General features: G+C 44.3%; 1 long non-coding RNA gene across 2 annotated transcripts; it reads right to left on the bottom strand.

Annotated features, from left to right (window-relative positions):
- Positions 1 to 2,291: 2,291 nt before the first annotated feature.
- Positions 2,292 to 5,630, bottom strand: LOC117025837 (uncharacterized). Of its 2 annotated transcripts, XR_004423664.1 has the most exons (5): positions 5,553 to 5,630; positions 4,732 to 4,846; positions 3,633 to 3,740; positions 3,293 to 3,550; positions 2,292 to 2,879 (listed from the first exon to the last, which is right to left on the bottom strand). It is a non-coding gene; the product is annotated as an uncharacterized LOC117025837 (long non-coding RNA). The 2 variants fall into 2 exon arrangements; XR_004423663.1 differs by lacking the exon at positions 5,553 to 5,630 and having other exon boundaries at positions 4,732 to 5,295.
- Between the last annotated feature and the right edge of the window lie 11,860 nt (positions 5,631 to 17,490).

Raw genomic sequence — 17,490 nt, 5'->3', positions numbered from 1 at the left:
GCATTTTTATGTATTCTTTTTCTGTGATGTTTTGGTCATGTAGTTTTTGTTTTTTCTTGACCACTTAAATGAACTCAATATATTAAAGATGACCCTGTCTGCAATACTTATAGCTAATGATTTTCCAGTTGTTGTTTGTTTGAGCATAAATTATTTAGCATTCTAGTGTGAATATAAAATCTAATGCATTAAACTCATTAAAAGGAAACTTAAAATAATAGTGAAAGACACAAAGACTGACTCCCATCTCCCATTAAACTATTAAAACACAACTGGTCCCCCTCCTTCCACCATGGCCACCACTTTCTTCCTTGCTCAGGGCCCACTTTTCTCCTGATCGTGTCATCCATTTGTCTTGTAAATACTTACCAGTTGTACTGCTATGAAGATAAGTGGCTCCCAGACCTTTCAGTTATCAATCTGTCACAAGTGCACAGTGGTCTCTCGTGACACGATGATCCCCGAGATGTCTGAGGTCTATGCATCCTTTGACCAAAAATTCCTGTTTTGCCCATGACCCCTAAAGACTTTTTAGAGAATTATGTTTGACAATGTAACAAAAAACATGGCATAACAAAATTACATGGAAAAGTAGAGAAAGAACTTCATCTAGAACCCCACCACTTTAAGCAATAAGTATGTTTGTTGCATGTTCTTCCCAGTTTCTGCTCCTATACAGACCCACTTTTCAATCACGGTGTCTGTGTGATTTTTTTGTCCCCGATTTTTAAATTTTCCAGGTTTCTATATAGTCTTTATAATTATTATTTGTAATGGCTGAAAAAGGTTCCATTGAGTGAGTGACTAAATTAAATTAACCCCTATCATTAGACGTTCCATTTAGGTGAAATTATAGACAGTATCAAATATGGGCCAGATTTTAAATGAAGTTAAATCAGTTAAATCATGTTGGGTTTTTTTTGTTGTTTTTTTTTGCTTTTTTTGGCTTGTGCATGTCTACTTGAACACAGCTGGATAATTTACAGTCACTATTTAGTCATTCCGGGGCCAGTCTTGGGCCTCACCCAGGAAGTGTCCGGTGTGTTGGCAAAAGCTCATCATAAAACTTATCAGTTTCACCTCGAATTTTTATAACCAAACTAATTCACCTCCATTTCCTGCTCTAGTCACTACTGTGCAGTCAGTTCCTCCAGCATGAGGTCTGGAGGAAGAGGCCCCAAACTAGCCTCAGACAAATAAATCCTTAACCTCCAGAAGCCCCCGTTTTCTTGTCTGTAATTTTTTTTTTGACTGCCTTATCCTATTGATCTCTCAAGGTTGTTGCAAGTGGAAAATGTGAATGTATTTGGGAAAGCACATAAATGAATGATACAAAAGAAAGATGTTGGAATTACTGATTCTGATTATTGTGGTTTTTGTGGCCAGGACTTTGAAAGGTCTGCTCTTGGGATGACAGTCTGGTCTGGGGAGCAGGTGGGGGTGGGGATGGGGGACAGGTGACAGAGCTGCCTTGGGAGAACCACACTTCAAAACAATCAAGACTCTCAGTACCTCGGTTCTGGGCTCCTGGGGCTACTTCCCAAACTCCCAGCACTGCTCAGGTTTAGAGCTCTCTAGTGTAAGGGGAATGCGCCAGAGCTTAAGCAAGCACCGGAAATGTAAGTCTTCTCAGGGCTCCTCCCTAATGGCTCAATTTACTACCCCCACAGGGGTCTAAGCCTTTTTGAACTTGCCAAAGAGATCAATTATGGAGCGGGGGAGGAAGGCAAAGGTGGCAGATAGGTGAAATATTAGGAAAGAGCTAGCAGATCTTTGTTCATTTACTGAGCAGTAAGTAACTAAAGGGCAGGATGCGTTGGGGTGTAGGGTGGCGGGGAGATGCACATTTGCTATAATGGTGTATATGTACTGTTTTTCAGTTAAGAATAATGTAATCATTCTAAATACAAATGCATATATAATATAAAGTTTTAGGGTTATGAGGATGTTATACTGCAGGCCAATGGGAAAACAGAGCTTTAAAAATGTGTGCCAACTTGGATGTAGCCCCTAAGTCATGTCGTTAATGTCTGTCAATCATTTTTCGTTGATCTTCAAAAAAATGCTTTTGGAACCTATTTTTATTTTCATCTTGCACACTCTCTCAGGAGAGTTGCCTAGATGTTAACTCCCACCTGTGTAGGATCAGGTTTTCTCTGAGCTCTGTAGTCCAGGACGGGGGTGGGGGGTGGGGTGGAGGGAACAAACTCAGCCCCCTGCTACCCCATCTGCCTTGATAGGTATGGTGTTTTAAAACAATCCGCAAAATAATTTGCACTGCAAAATCCTTATTAGGTCTTTTTAATTGGACAGTTGCCCGTATTAACGGAAATCAAAAGCAGAATACAATCATTCAATCTCCCAGCACTGGAGTATATCCAACTATTTTCCTTTTTTGGGTTCCACTTTAGCCCTTGTCTGTATGCACACACAAATTTTTACGGAGTTGCAAACACTGCCTTTTTTTGTGGCCCTGGTTATTGGCATCCAGTTTCCCAAGTAACATTGACACACATCTGTTCAAATCAATTGCTGTTCCCATCGTGACTGACTCATTTGGTGGGAAAAATACGTTTACATGCCAATTGGAACAAAGAAGCGTGGGTATAGGGGAGCAGCAGGGAGAGAGAAATGGTGGGAGAGGGTTATTTCGAGTTACAGATCATAAAACATTTTCCAATAACATTTTAAAAGGATGTATAATATTACACTGAGTGATTGATTATATTTTACCCCATGTTGTGGGACACTTGGGTGGTTTTCAATACCTAGCGAGTTAAAAATGCATATAAATTACAGACTTTGAGAGATGATTGTATTTTCTTGAAACAGGAGTCTTCTGTGTCCAGATCCGGGTCAAGAGTATTGAAGTAGAGTTCCTTTGTTGGAAAAAAAAGTCAGTACTGCTAACCAGAGATGTTGGATGCCTTAAAAAAATATTCCTGTGTTTGTTTTTTTAATGTTCGATTCTAACTTATAAAAGCAACCTGTATATGTTGTCCCACAACTTATAGAAATGTTGAGTTTTAAATTCAGAGCTAGACTAAGCTTTTCCTAGTTTAAGGGCCACGCCTGTCTAATAAACTTATTACAATGCCGTATGCACACAGCTTCCTCACTAACAAATAACATGTGTTGGGAAAAAAATGAGAAAACAATGGAAAGGTGCCTACTTTAAGGTGGTAACATTGGATCAATTAATCAGCTGACTGTAAATTGATTCACTTTACAAAAGTGTCCCACACATTATGATGCACATTTAGCAATGTTGAAAAACAATTTTAAAGAATACCTTAGAGAGTTGTTAAAGAGAATTTATAGTCTGGAACGAATTGCCGTCTTCTTAATTGACACAGAAATGTTTGGCTGAAATATTGCTTTATTCACATTTTTGTCCTTGAAGGAAAATCTAGGCACACTGCAACTTCGACCGTGTGAATGGTGCAAGATGACTATTTTAAGTCAGAAAGGGCACCGCAGTCAGAGGCCTGTGTGGTCGCCCTCAATCTTGATGCCTCTTGGGGGCCCTGGGCAAAGGGCCACTGCGCTTCTGGAAGGCAAAGCGCCTTAGTCAGGGTCACTTGTTCCTCGCCCTCCACCCCTCACGGTCCCCAACCCGCCCGGTCCCTCACCTGGGTTCTGCAGGCGCCCAAAGGAGGGAGCCGGATGGCGCGAGCTTGGTCCTACCGGAGGGCTGTGTCACCGGGTCTCTTTCTGGCTCGAGGGGGACCGGTACAGAGCTGGAAGAAAAGGAGAAGGGAAGCTGGTGAGAGGCAGGAGGACAGCCTCGAGGTGCCTCCCCAAGTGCAGAAACAAGCGGGGGCAAGAACCTGTTCGCCCGCCAGGCCTGAGGATTGAGGGCCTGAGGGGCCCTGGGCCGTCGGGGGGGGGGTTCGGGGGTAGTGGCGGGAGCCCATTTCAGGGCTTCTCGGCCTGGGGATCGTGGCTGCGGCGAGCGGACAGCGGCCGCTGGAAGCCGGGCCGGGTCAAGGTCTCCGAGTCGCCGGGCCCCAGGGAGCCCGAGGGTCCGCGGGCGGCCGGAAAGGCCCCAAACCGCCCTGCGCCTGTCCACGGCGCAAGGGAGTCTGGGAAAGCAGGCGGCTGAACCCTACTCCCAGCTCGGGCCCCTGTACCCTCCGTCCTCCCCCGACGGGAGTCCTTCTGGGGGCCCCACTCCCAGCCCCCGGGAGGATCAGTTCCAAGCAGCCCATCCAGACCCGAGAGGGGTTTCTTTCTTGTAAGAGGACATAAATCGTGGAAATGTCCCACACCTCCCTTTGTCTTTTCTAAAAGTCCTCTACCTCCCGATTCCCCAGGTCAAAAACAAATATCTAAGTGATTTTCACAGGCAAAGGGAACCCTGAACCATAGAATGAGCTCTTTCTTTCCTAGGCCGGCAGTCAAGCTCCTAGCCGACTGGGACCCCCAGGGAGGGGCGGAGGTGGCTTTAGAGGTCACAGATGTGCAGCACTAATTAGCAACAATGTCCAGACTTTTGGAGGCACGAAGAACCCCTGAGTCGATAGCTGAGGGGCTGCCATTTTCTCCAGAACTGTCAAGCCAGTGCCTTGTCAGTGGGGCAATCCCTTCCGTGAGGCCCCCGGGGCGGCCAAGCTGGCCGTGGGACGGCGCCTCCAGAGTGGAATTTCAGGACTAGGTTTTGCGGGAGAGGGCAAGAAGCAGCAAGAAACGCAGAGCCTCTTTCTGGAGCCACCCCGTGGGGTCCCTCACCCTCCCTGCAGGACTCAGATCCAGCAGATCAGCGCCTTCCTACGCCGCCTGGTAGTCACCGACTTCGCCCGATCCTCCAGCCGACCGAGCTCGACGGCAGCTCCCCGCAACACAGCTAGGGGGACGGGAAGGGGAGGAGCCAGAAACTTTCATCTTTCCTGGACTCCAAAATCCTTTCCACGCTCAGGACGTGAGGCCCATTACCAGGAGCGGTAGAACGGCCTGGGGACTGCTTGCAGCCGGTCACCTCTATCTTTCCCCCCTTACTCTTTTCCCAATTCCCCCGCCCCCATTTAATTGTTGGGGCCTGAATGTAGTCTTCATTTTTGTCGTGTGGGTGGCATTCTAAGTGATCAGGCAGGGATTTTTTTTTTTTTCAATCGCTTAAATTCTTCTAGGGCAGGGAAAGGGGTGCTAAAAGGAAGCATCTATCATTTACACTATTTACATATTCAAAGACGGGCAAACGTTTGATGGAGCACAAAGCGCTAACCTGGCTCTAGCAGCTCCCAGGGCGGACACTGCGGACGCTGTACTAGGACTTACCTGGTGGATGAGCCCGTGCGAGAGTCCCAGCCTTGCCCGGGCAGCAGAAACAATACTCCAGAGCACCAATCACTCACTGCAGTAGTGTTCCCGCTGCTAGGGCACGGCTGAGTGCAGGCACCGCGTCCCTCCTGGGCGCGCACCGCCGGCGCTCGGTCCCCGCACCGCGCCAAGGCCCCGCAGAGCAGTGGCGGCCTCGCCCCACTCTGGCGGTGCCTCGTGGGCGGGGAAGGGCACCCAGCAAAGAAGAGAAACCGACGCCCCCGCCCACGTACCTGCTGCTGAGCTGGCCTTGGGAGCTGGCACCTCGCAGGAACACGCGTCCAGCAGAACCCCACCTTCCAACTTCCCCGCGAGGGGGTATAGCAGCGCCTCACGTTTTGAACCTTTTAAAGCACTTCAAAACATGAATTGCTGCTGTATCCCCTCGGAGTCAACGAAGGGGGATCGCTCTGGGGTGCCTGCAGGTTCAGAAAGACAGGGTGACTGAAAAGAAGCCTCGTCCCGCCCCGCCCACTGGCGAGGAAAAAAGCAAAACCTATGACGAAGACCCTTCGTTCCAAATAGACATACTTTTTTAGAACTTCACCGTTTGATTTCCAGGATTCACAGTTGGAGTGAAGGGTGTGACTCTCAATTTCTTTTCCCAGAGGATGAATCTTGGAAAAGTGTAGAGGTGAAAAGCAGAGGTGGGATGCAGGAATGAGGGTGGGAAAGAATCTTACCTCTGAAAGTAATAATAAGATAAAATAAATTGAGGCATTTTGGCAACACCTGGATCACTCTTGCAAGCTTCAAAGTCTTAGTGAAACTTCTTCCTGCTGCATATTAGAAATCCTAAGTGTCATTCAATGTCTCCATTAAACAACAACACGATGACAACTTTTCATTTATTGACTTAAAGATCTCCAAAACCTCTCTGGCAGCTTCGGCTGATTCTAACATATACCACAGCTGGGAAATACAGATCCATCCATCCAAGTATCAGATGTCCTCTTTAACCCGCCAGTGCTTCATTCTTACAGCAAACCCCCTCCTTTGAGTTATTTTTAAAGGTTTTAAAAGAATGAGAGATAACTGCCCTTAGATGAAATACCTGGCTGTTTACATATGAAACTGGTCACTCAAACTTATTTATAATTCATACTTTTCAATGTCACCTACCAAAACATCAATCAAAACCTTTAAATACTTCATGTCAAATCAGTCCTTCCTGTCTCAAGCAGCTCCACAAAAACTCTTTCATGTCCTGAAATGGCTGGCACTGTGCATATTCCTTAATGATTAACTCATTAGATACCACTTTTTCCTTTTTAAAATGTACACACATTAGCAATAAGTTACATGCATCCTCCCCCACTGTTTAAACGAAATAGTCAATTAAGCACAGAAGAAACTACTCTGTAAACCTCAATCACAAACCTGAAAGTTAAAACAACAAAACCAGCACAAAACTCTAATGGTTTTGAAAGTCAAAATACATTTCAATATAAGTAATAGACACTTAAAGTATCCAAGTCTGCTTAGTGTTTTGGTTATTTAAAAATTATGGCGATATTTCAAATCCTGTACAGTGATGTTGTATCATATTTATTACCTAATGAAATGTGCGGAGTATTTAATGAGACTAAGCACAAAATTCATCACACCAGACTGCAATCCAGTGTTACCAAATACACTCTTTATGTCATTATAACAAAGTTATTAATAATAATAACAACCCCACTCCCTAAATTGAGACATAAAATTTTCCCTAAATTCCATCTTGTTTTGACTATGCTATTTACAACTTTTACATTGACTTTTGGGATTAATGGAGAAAAACGTCCTTGGGTTGCCCTTAAAAAGAAAAAAAAAGATGTTTAGCAAATGCACACTTATACTTTAAAATCCCCCAACATTCTCCCACTTAAAAATTTAAGTTCCACACTAATCTGAATCATCACATCAGATGTTTAAGTCATCCCAAATTTAACATTTCCTTAATTGACTACTTGGAAAACAAAAGTTCATTTGAAAAAGCAATGGTTGTAAAAGGCGAAGGTCCCTTCCAGCAAACTCTGCTCACTGGAATCGAATTCATTTGTACACTTCACTTAATCCCTTTCTTCTCTCCCATGACAGCACAACGACTTACATTCGTAAGAAGCCACCTCGTTCCCCTAGTCTACAGATTTCCCCTTTGACTGAAATTTACTTACGAAAAGAGATTACAAAGAGGCATCTTGTCACTTTAGGAGAGGGTCAGTCGCTGATACAATAGACAAAGAATCAAAATTTTCGAGTTGCCCATAACCCCCCCCCCCAGCTGAACTGTTTGGCCAAATCATTTAAGAGCCAAAGAATACGCCTCTTCCTTCGTTCAGATTTTACAACGTTTTGTCTTAATTTTACAGATGCCTCCTTTCCCACCTCGGAAACGCATGATGTACCTTCTCTGGGCGCACTCGTGCCAAACTTTCCCAATGTCAAGTTTCCTACGGGGAAAACTAAACAACCTTGAAAGTTTTAATTGGGAAAAGACAATGCAAAATCAATCAAACATTTATTTCCAAGACACATTTTATGGCTTGGAAAGAAGAACCACAAAAAGTCCATTTACAGTCTGTCAAAACCAGTCGCAACCTACTCTGGTGAGGCTGACAGTCGGTCGCTGCCCCTTACTCAGTTTTCCCTCCCCGCCCCTCCATGTTAGCTTTTTCCCAGCCCGTTTCCTAAGAATTTTCCCAGCCGCACTCATGTGCGAAACACTTTCAACGTCTGTTTCGCCCGCACCCCGGCCCCCAAACGTGCTTTACAACCCCAAAGCAACACAAAACTTTTTCAGCCTTGTCACCAGATTTTTTTCAGTCTGCCCTAACCCAAGTTACTAGAGGGGAAAAACGCCAAACAACAAGTCCCTTTTAAAAAAATCGTATGTCACCTCTCGATCCACTCGAAAATGGCGCCGAAATCGAAGAACTTCTTAAATTTCATTGTCAGCTTTTTGCAAAGGTTTCTGGGATTTTCCTGCGAAGCTGCTTCGCTGCGTCTGAGAGCTAGCGAACGTGCAAGCAAGCAAGCAAGCGAGAGAGGGAGGAAGGAAGGGTGTGTGTGTGTGGGGGGGGGCACAGATAGCAAGAGAGCGGGCCTGGGCGGGGAGCAGGGCCGGGACTTGCGAGACAGCGAGATCGCGGGGCGCAAGGGGCCCGGCACCAGGAGCAAGGAACAAGAGCCGGGCGCAGACAGCCGGGAGTCGGGAGCCCGGAGCCGGGGTGGCGGCGAGAAAGGCGAGCTCTCCGGCTGGCTGCAGCCGAAGCTCGGAGAGCGGTGTGGCGAAGGCGGAGCGGAGCGAGGGGCTGGAGCTGTGCGCACCCAGGGAAGCGAGCAGGGCGGCCAGTGGAGAGGCTCCAAGAGCGGCCCTAGAAAAAGCCGGCTCCGGGGGCGTGGCTACGCGGTGCTCGCACTCCCCCCGCCCCCCGTTCCCGGCACTTCTCCGGGGCCCGGGGGCGGAAGGGGGGAGGGGAAGAGAGGGAGCAGTAGGGAAGGGGGGTTGTGCAGGCGCTCGACGCCACGGCCTTGGCCCAAAGCCGGGAAGGACTGAGAAGGGCACAGGGCGCCCCAAATAGTCGATCCAAAGATGAACAGCAGGGGCTCAGGGAGGAAAAAAAGAGAGAATGGAAAATGGCAAAGCTTAAGACACGAGGTAGCGCAGCACGCAGCCAGAGACCAACAGGACCCACGTTACCCCGCGCCCACCGGTCCCCTCGCGGTGCCCTCTGAGCTGCCAGAGGGGCGCAAGGTGGCTGAGCAAAGCCCCTTGCGCTGTGCTTCCCGCGGGTGCCTGAAGTGGTTTGGGGGAGGATCCCGGGGGCCCCCGGACCGCGTGAGTGCAGCGCTCTCCCTAAGTGTTTGAGTCCAGACTTGTCGGGATTCCCCTGCCCACGCCATCCTGCCAGGCTCTCAGGGACAGAGGCCCCTGGGACCAGACGAGCCCCTTACGTGCTGGCCGTCCGCTTTGGGGAACAGCACGGAGGGAGGGAACAATTGTGTACACATGCCCCAGTCCAAGAAGGGAAATTGATTTTAAGATTGACGTGAGGAAACAGGAGGAAACTGAGCCCTTAGTCTGGATGCTAGAGGCTGTTAGGGACGGAGAGTGCATTTTCTTAAGTGTGTGAATGGTATTGACGGTAAGTAGGAGGACGTCCTTCTACTTAGAAGATGCGTGTAGAAGTGAAATGTCATGATGTCCTCAGTTTTCAAAGTTAACACACGCACACATTCTGAGAGAGAAGGGGAAAGCAAGTGTTGCAATATGTTACAGTTGTTCCATCCAGGTGGGGGTGGGAACGGACATTCCTTGTACTATTCTTTCAACTTTCCTGTATATTTGCAAAATATCATAATAAAAATAGCGCCTGAACGCTGTTTAAGAAAACAAGCGCGGCTGCTTTCTCTCTCCCTGTCCCGGGTGGGACAAATCTGCGAGCAAGCAGGGCTCAAATCGAGTGGGTGCTGGACGGGAATAGCAATAGGCAGTACTAGCCTGCAGCGGCCACAGCCCTGGGCACGGGACTCTGGCCAGGAGGGGCCCGAGGGTGTGGGCGGTGGTGGCCTCGGGGCAGGTGGGCAGCCTGGCGCACAGCGCTGAGGAGGCGCTGCCTAGCGCGCTAACCCTGGGAGGGGGCTGTCCTGGAAGCTTCCAGTCACCCGGGGTCCGACTCCGACTCAGCCGGCTCAACAGTGCTGGCCGCTTGCTCCGCGGACGAGTGGGGACAATGGTTGGCCGCGCAGAACTGAGCCGTGCGCCTGAAGCCGCCACCGCGGCCCGTGTCCCCAGCTTTCCCCGAGGGAGGTCGAGGTTGTCGCGGCCTGCGCCCTGGGCCCGGGTAATGGAGAACCATAGCGAGCGCTGGGGAAAAAAATCAGGTGCCAAAAGCAAGTAGCAACACACACACACACACACACACACACACACACACACACACTCACACACACCAGAAATCAGTATACAAAAATAAAGCCATGGATTCCGCGGTGCTGCTCCGCGCTCCAGTTTCTTGAGCTACTTAACTCTCGCATACATTTTACTGTGATGTTTCTGTAGATCTGATATAAAATCTTAATTTCTTTGCAAGGGCGATCTCGCAGACCCAAGGCGTTGCAAATGTTGCGTGGCCTTTCGCTGGTGCCTGAGTTTTGTTTGTTTGTTTGTTTTTTTTTTTTTTAGAGGTGGGTGGGGGAGGGACAGTAAGGTCTTAAGGGTCTGCAAAGCTGTTTTTAAAAATTAACCAAAAAGAGTTTACATACCAAGACTTTGATTTTCAGGAAAGGTTTTAAAACTGAAGGAAAGGTTTTAAAACGTACGGCTTCGGTGGACGCTACAAAACCTATTCCTAAACTACAATTTCCCTGTTAAAGTCTTCTTCACAACTCTTCGTGGACAGGGCTAAAATTTTGCCCTGATGTCAGACGTGACTGAACAAGATTCTAAATCCTCAGACAGATCACTTATAAGCTCCAGTGTCCTTGGGGTGCAAGACTTTCCCGGGTATTTAAGTCTCGGTTTCGTGGGTAAATTTCCTTGGGTTGGTTTAACTGCTTGTAAGCATTCATTTCCCTATCTAGATTAGCAGAAGGGCAGAAAATTCCAGCACTATAAGATAAAAGTCGAGTTTGTGGCATGTCCTCTGAAGAAAAATTGCAACAGCTTTCTTTATTAAACTCTTTTTGCTACATCAGCAAATTAGAGAGCCAGTTGAATATTGATGAATTCTTTGAGGGTGAGTAATATGGCTACAGGCCGAAGAAAGTAAGGGAGGGAAGGCTTAAGTATTTACTCAAGTGAACAATCTTCAAATATTTTTCAACTACGATGTCTCAAGGATTTTCTTAGGCTTTTTTTTTTTTTTTTTTTTTTTTTTTTAGGACCTCTGAAGCGAACCCTGATTCTGCAAATGGCTTCTCAGTTTAGTAAGGCCCTTCCCAACTTGACAAAACTCTCGCAAGACTTAAATTGCCCCAAGAAGTGCTTAGAAAGTCATTCTAGAACTGGCCACAGCTCACCAGCGGGGTGTCAGGGAGGCCCTCCCACTGGTAGTCAGGCAACTTCTCACTGGGCAGCAGGGAACCCGAAAGGAAATGGACACCATTTATTGTTTTCTGTCATTTCTGAAGTAGTCTCAAAACGGGTATTTTCAGGAAAATAGCACACATTTTTTCTTCGTTTTTTCCCCCCATGAAATATTCAGAAATTACCTTCATAAGAGATAATTACAGTCAGTTGAGGGAGGAGAGTTTAGTAATAGCTTTGAAGGATCTGAAGGCTCAGCTGAGAAAAATAAATTAGCTCTAGACTGGAGATATTCAGTTCAGCAAGGAAGTTACACATAACATGGTATTTGGAATAATTTTTGGAAAGTGTTTTCTGAAAAGCAATTGTGAATGAATCTCTGGAAATAGATAGTAGGGAAAGGAGTTGGATTGAAGATTCTTTTTTAAATTGTAAAGCAAATTTCTGGAACTTATCATTTTTATTTTAAATAGAAATGCCTTTTATGATTATGTTTTTCATGAAGGCCTTGAATTAAGGAAACAAGGCTCTCCTTAGGTTGTAAATATCCAGAAGTCTTCAGAGAGATAAAATCAGGATAGAGTTACAGATTTAACAGAAAGAAAACAACTGGAATCGTGTTATGAAGCTTCTACTGTGTTATTTGTAAAAGATTTTTTTCAGAGTTCAAGAAAAGGCTAGCAGTGAGCAGTAATAGAATAATGCTTGCCCTACTGTCAGATTAAACAAAAGAGATAGTGCCCTTTGGTAGTTTTTATTTTACGTTATGAAATTAGTTATGATAAAAAGAATTCTTTGCAAAACTTGGAACTTTGGGAAAAAAATTTCAAATCTTAACTTTCCCACCCTCATGATCTCACCAGGAAAAAGTAGAATGAATTAGTAAACTTTTCCTTTCTGTCAATGAGGAGCTTAGTAAGTCCTTGATGGCTGTTGCTTTTGATTTCGAGGTCTCTTTTTTCTCCTTAAAGATGAAGAATCACTGCCTTCAATACTGCTAGGATTTCTTTAAACACAGCATGTTTTTCTTGTTGGGTGTATACTATTATTGTCTTAATTATTTCTGGATTCTTGCCCATTAAATCAGACTGTGTCAGAGGACAGAAATGATCAGAGCTTTGTGCGAAGGAAAGTCACAATGCTGGGGCATAGTGGCCTCAGTCTCTACATTATGTTGGCCCTACAGTGTCACCATCCCTTAAGCAAGCATGACTTGCTGTACTTTGCACAGAGTGTGAACTGACAGAGCAGTGTAATGACGGGCATGGAGACGGAAACCCCATCTCCTGTGTGCAAGAACAGGAAAGTTCAAGAGTGATCCTGGGCTAGATTTGGTCACTTGCTTTTACCAGCAACATTCTGATCATCAGTTTCTAACTTTAATGCTCCTAGCACTTTTCTTGAGCCTTACCTATTGACGAAAAAGAGAGAAGAAAACCCAGTATAAATCAATGTCAACATCAAACATAATCGAGTTCAGGAGGCTGAAGTGCATGTGGATAGTTGGTTGCTCCATTTATATATATAAATTTTTAAAGCCCCAAAGTGACCAACACCAAGGAGGTCCTGTAAAAAGCACAGAGCCCTGCCAAGTCTGAATGACATCACTTTTAGGATCTTGCCACATAAAGACAAAACGCTCCTGGGGGCAAATAGTATCTTCCTGGGTAGAGAGAGGAGGAAGGAACAGGAAATTGAAGGGTGATAAGGGTGCTATCTTTGTTTAAAACCGAGATGTGTTTTCCAAACCATGAAATACTTAGTTGAAATAGGGAAGGAGGAAAAGTCAATATGTATAACTGAAGCAGTTACATGAAAGCTGTAAACACTGAACTGTCTAGAACTCACTCGCAGTTCTTCTTTTTACCCCTAAACATAACTGTTTGCATTTTTAAAAATAAAACTTCATAGGTAGAGTTTCTAGGACTGGTGGAAAATGCCATTTCTTTTACACCCTTTCTTTTAAAATAGTTCTTCGTTTTAAGATCAGGTGGAATTTTGCAGTAGCTAATGACCAGAGTGGCCACATCCATTGGCAGGAAACAGAGCTCCAGACCCAGTTTTCAATGTTTGCATTTGCCCTAAACCCCAGGGCTCAGCAGCTTCTTTAGCTCAGAGTCCCTAGGGAATGGCTAGGCCACAGGCAGGGACTAGCGAAAACAAGAGAGAGGGCAAGGGTAAGAGAGAGAAAAAATATGAAAACAGAAAAAAAAAACCAAGCCTTCCCTTCCATTTCTACTATGTGTATCCTAGTTCAAACCCTCAACTTGCCGCCACTAGGTCATAAGGTAAACTTCTCAGGCTCCCCACTCATTTCCACGCGGAGTTTTACCCCTTTTCTGCTGGTCCCTGAGTTCTGCTCTGAAAACCCAATTCTGATCATATTAATCCTTGTCAGAAAAACCACACAATGCAAAGCAACTAAAACCAAACAACTGGACTCCTGAATGTGGCCTTCCAGACCCTCTCCAACCTGGCTCCAATCTGTCCCTTCAGTTGCACTTCCACCCTCCAGCCACACCTTCTTCATGCTTCCACGCAGGGGATGTTTGTTCCTCCCATTTCCTCATCCCCAGCCCAAATGCCACCTCCTCCTTAAAGCCTTCTCAGATAACCTCAGAGTTGGAATGAACTGCCTCTGTCCTGTCCCATCACAGCCCTTTCATACAGCTAGTTATTCTGAGTTTCTTCCTAGCAGACAGTAAGCTCCCCGAGGGTAGGGGCATGTCTATTTATGGGTATCTTCTTAGCATTTTGCACAATAACTTGCATCAGCTGGTGTTTAATACATTTTTGTCAAATAAATGCACACCTGAGAAGGGAAAAGAGGAAATGGAGTGAGTAAGAAGATGTTACGCTGGTGGTAAAAATTATGGCCAATATCCTCAATAGTTGCTTTAGGTGCTCTTTGGTGCTCTTGGTGCCAAGGATTGTTTAACCGAGTGCTGACATAGTGGCTTAGCAAGTCGGTCCGAGATGACATTTGAAACACATCCTTTGTAATAATATGGGATTAATTTATTTTTAAATTAGCTATTCAGTGCTATAAACTTCTCCTGAAAAACTATCACCATCATTTCATACTTTTAAGTTTCAAGCCAGTCCTTGAAGGGGAGGTGGAATTTGACTAGAATGGGAGAAACTGTGTTTCAGAGGCCCTGAGATAGAGGCGAGCTGAAAAGAGATACAGCTAGCTGGACAGTTGCTATCTCTTCAGGAATTAGTTGGAGACTGAGCTGAGACTGGTTCTATCCAATCTAGGACAAATAGATTATGTGGGGGCATGGAAGTAGACAGAGGCGTTTTGATGTTAGTTACAAGATGGTGTGGAGACTTTAAAGGGCCTTGAATAGGGGCTGATGTAATGGAAACAATGTTTGCAACAGATTCACTTGGCTTACATAGTAATTCTGAACTATGAACTGTCGGAAACCTATGAAGATCTGAATAACCAGAATATCCTATCCTCCATGCCACACAGCAGTGAGTTTTCTTACTAGGGAAGAGAAAGGATGGAAAAATACTACTTACTGTATGCCTACTGTGTATCAGGTGATGTGCTGGACTTCTTTTTGTTAGCAGCTATTTCTCTCTCTCTCTCTCTCTCTCTCTCTCTCTCTCTCTCTCTCTCTCTCTCTCCCTGTCTCTCCTTTCCTCCCTCCTTCCTCTCTCACACACCTACACATGCACACAGCACACTAGGACTTGACTGGACTTTAAAGCTAATCAACTTCCCGTTAAATTACTCATAAAAATGTTTCAAAATACCAGTAAATATCAGGCAAAAAAATTCATCGAAAGAATCCAGAAACTTAGCTTGTATTATAGGGCTACAATAATCAAAACAGCATGGTATTGGCGAAAAACAGACACATAGACCAATGGAATAGAATTAAGGACCCGGAAATAAAACCACATAAATATGGACAGATAGTTTTTGACAAAGAAGCTAAAAACATACAATGGAGGAAAGACAGCCTCTTCAATAAATGGTGCTGGGAGAATTGGAAAGCCACGTGCAAAAGAATGAAACTGGACTGCTAACTGTCACCATGTACCAAAATTAATTCAAAATGGATCAAAGACTTAAGCATAAGACCTGACACAATAAACTGCATAGAAGAAAACATAGGTACTAAACTTATGGACCTTGGGTTCAAAGAGCATTTTATGAATTTGACTCCAAAGGCAATGGAAGTAAAAGCTAAAATAAACGAATGGGACTATATGAAACTTAAAAGCTTCTGCACAGCAAAAGAAACCATTGACAAAATAAAGAGGCAACCAACTGAATGGGAGAAGATTTTTGCAAACAGTGCCTCCAATAAGGGGCTAATATCCAAAATATACAAGGAACTCATGAAACTCAACAACAAAAAAACAAACAACCCAATTGAAAAATGGGCAGAGGACCTGAAGAGACATTTCTCCAAAGAGGACATACAAATGGCAAATAGACATATGAAAAAATGCTCAACATCACTAATCATCAGAGAAATGCAACTAAAAACCACAATGAGATATCACCTCACACCAGTCAGAATGGCTATCATCAACAAGAAAAATAGTAACAATAGTAGCAAGACAAATAGTAACAAGTGTTGGAGAGGCTGTGGAGAAAAAGGAACCCACTGTTGGTGGGAATGCAGACTGGTGCAGCCATTATGGAAGGCAGTGTGCAGGTTCCTCAAAAAAATTGCGAATAGAATTACCATATGACCCAGCAATCCCTCTCCTGGGTATCTACCCAAAATAATCTGAAAACATTTATACATAAAGACACGTGTGCTCCAATGTTCATTGCAGCTTTGTTTACGGTGGCCAAGACTTGGAAACAACTAAAATGTCCTTCGATAGATGAATGGATAAAGAAGTTGTGGTATATATACACAATGGAATACTACTTGGTGGTAACGAAAGATGATATAGGAACATTTTGACAACATGGATGGATCTTGAGAGTATGATGCTAAGCGAAATAAGTCAGACAGAAAAAGCAGAGAACCATAGGATTTCTCTGATATGTGGTATATAAACCAAAAACAACAAAAGAACAAAACAAACAAATGAGAAACAAAAACTCATAGACATAGACAATAGTTTAGTGGTTACCAGAGGGTAAGGGGGGTGGGGGGTGGGAGATGAGGGTAAGGGGGATCAAATATATGGTGATGGAAGGAGAACTGACTCTGGGTGGTGAACACACAGTGGGATTTATAGATGATGTAATACAGAATTGTACACCTGAAATCTATGTAATTTTACTAACAATTGTCACCCCAACAAATTAAAAAAAAAAAAAAGAATCCAGAAACTTAACATCATGTGTTGATTTGATGGAACACAGGAATGAGAATACACACCTTTACTGAGGCTAACTGTTTTTGGGTGGTGGCAGGGCTTCAAACTGGAGAATGTTATTTTTCATGGACAGCTTAAAAATTTGTCATTAAATATTTTCCTGAAGTTAAAACAACATTGAAAGCAACTTGGGCAACTTAAATATTCCCCGTAGTTGCAGTAACCCAAATATCACAACATCTTTAGAGCTTAAGTGCATCTGAATATAATCAGAAGAGTGTAATTTCTCTACTTTAGTGGAGCACAAATTAAGCAGATGAAATATGAAATGAAAATGAGAGTTAATTTGTAGCTTGGATCATCAAAAGCCAGATTTTTGCAAAGGTTATTTCATTTTGATTGCAGACTGTAAATTATTACAAGGAGTTGGTGTAGGAATGACATTGAGGCTTACTTTTGGGTCAATTTGTTCCTAACTTGACCCACCCTTGGGAGTGGGGAGGGCTGGGATTTTTCTAACCTCAAAAAAACCAGTCTTGCTACTGCTTTAGGACTTGTCCCTTCTCTCCCCACACTGGCTTTTTTAAAAAGTAATTTGTCATGTAAATGCAACTTAGAAAACAGAATAAATATTCTATGGGCATTACTTGGAAAATAAACTTTTAAATATGTGTGGGTGTTTAAGTTGTAGACTTACAACTCAAAAGAATTCTTGATAGAAGTAGGTATTTGGCTAAAAGTCAAAAATTTTGAAGTAACTTTAAAAGGTGAATAATTTACATTAGCATGGTGTTTATATAATAGGGTGTGTGTGACAAAGTTAAAATAACATTGAAAATAACTTGGGCAATTTAAAT

The sequence above is a fragment of the Rhinolophus ferrumequinum genome, chromosome X, assembly GCF_004115265.2.
Source record: "Rhinolophus ferrumequinum isolate MPI-CBG mRhiFer1 chromosome X, mRhiFer1_v1.p, whole genome shotgun sequence".
NCBI lineage: Eukaryota > Metazoa > Chordata > Mammalia > Chiroptera > Rhinolophidae > Rhinolophus > Rhinolophus ferrumequinum.
Note: the sequence above shows the minus strand (reverse complement) of the source record. Positions and strands in the feature narration are given on the sequence as shown.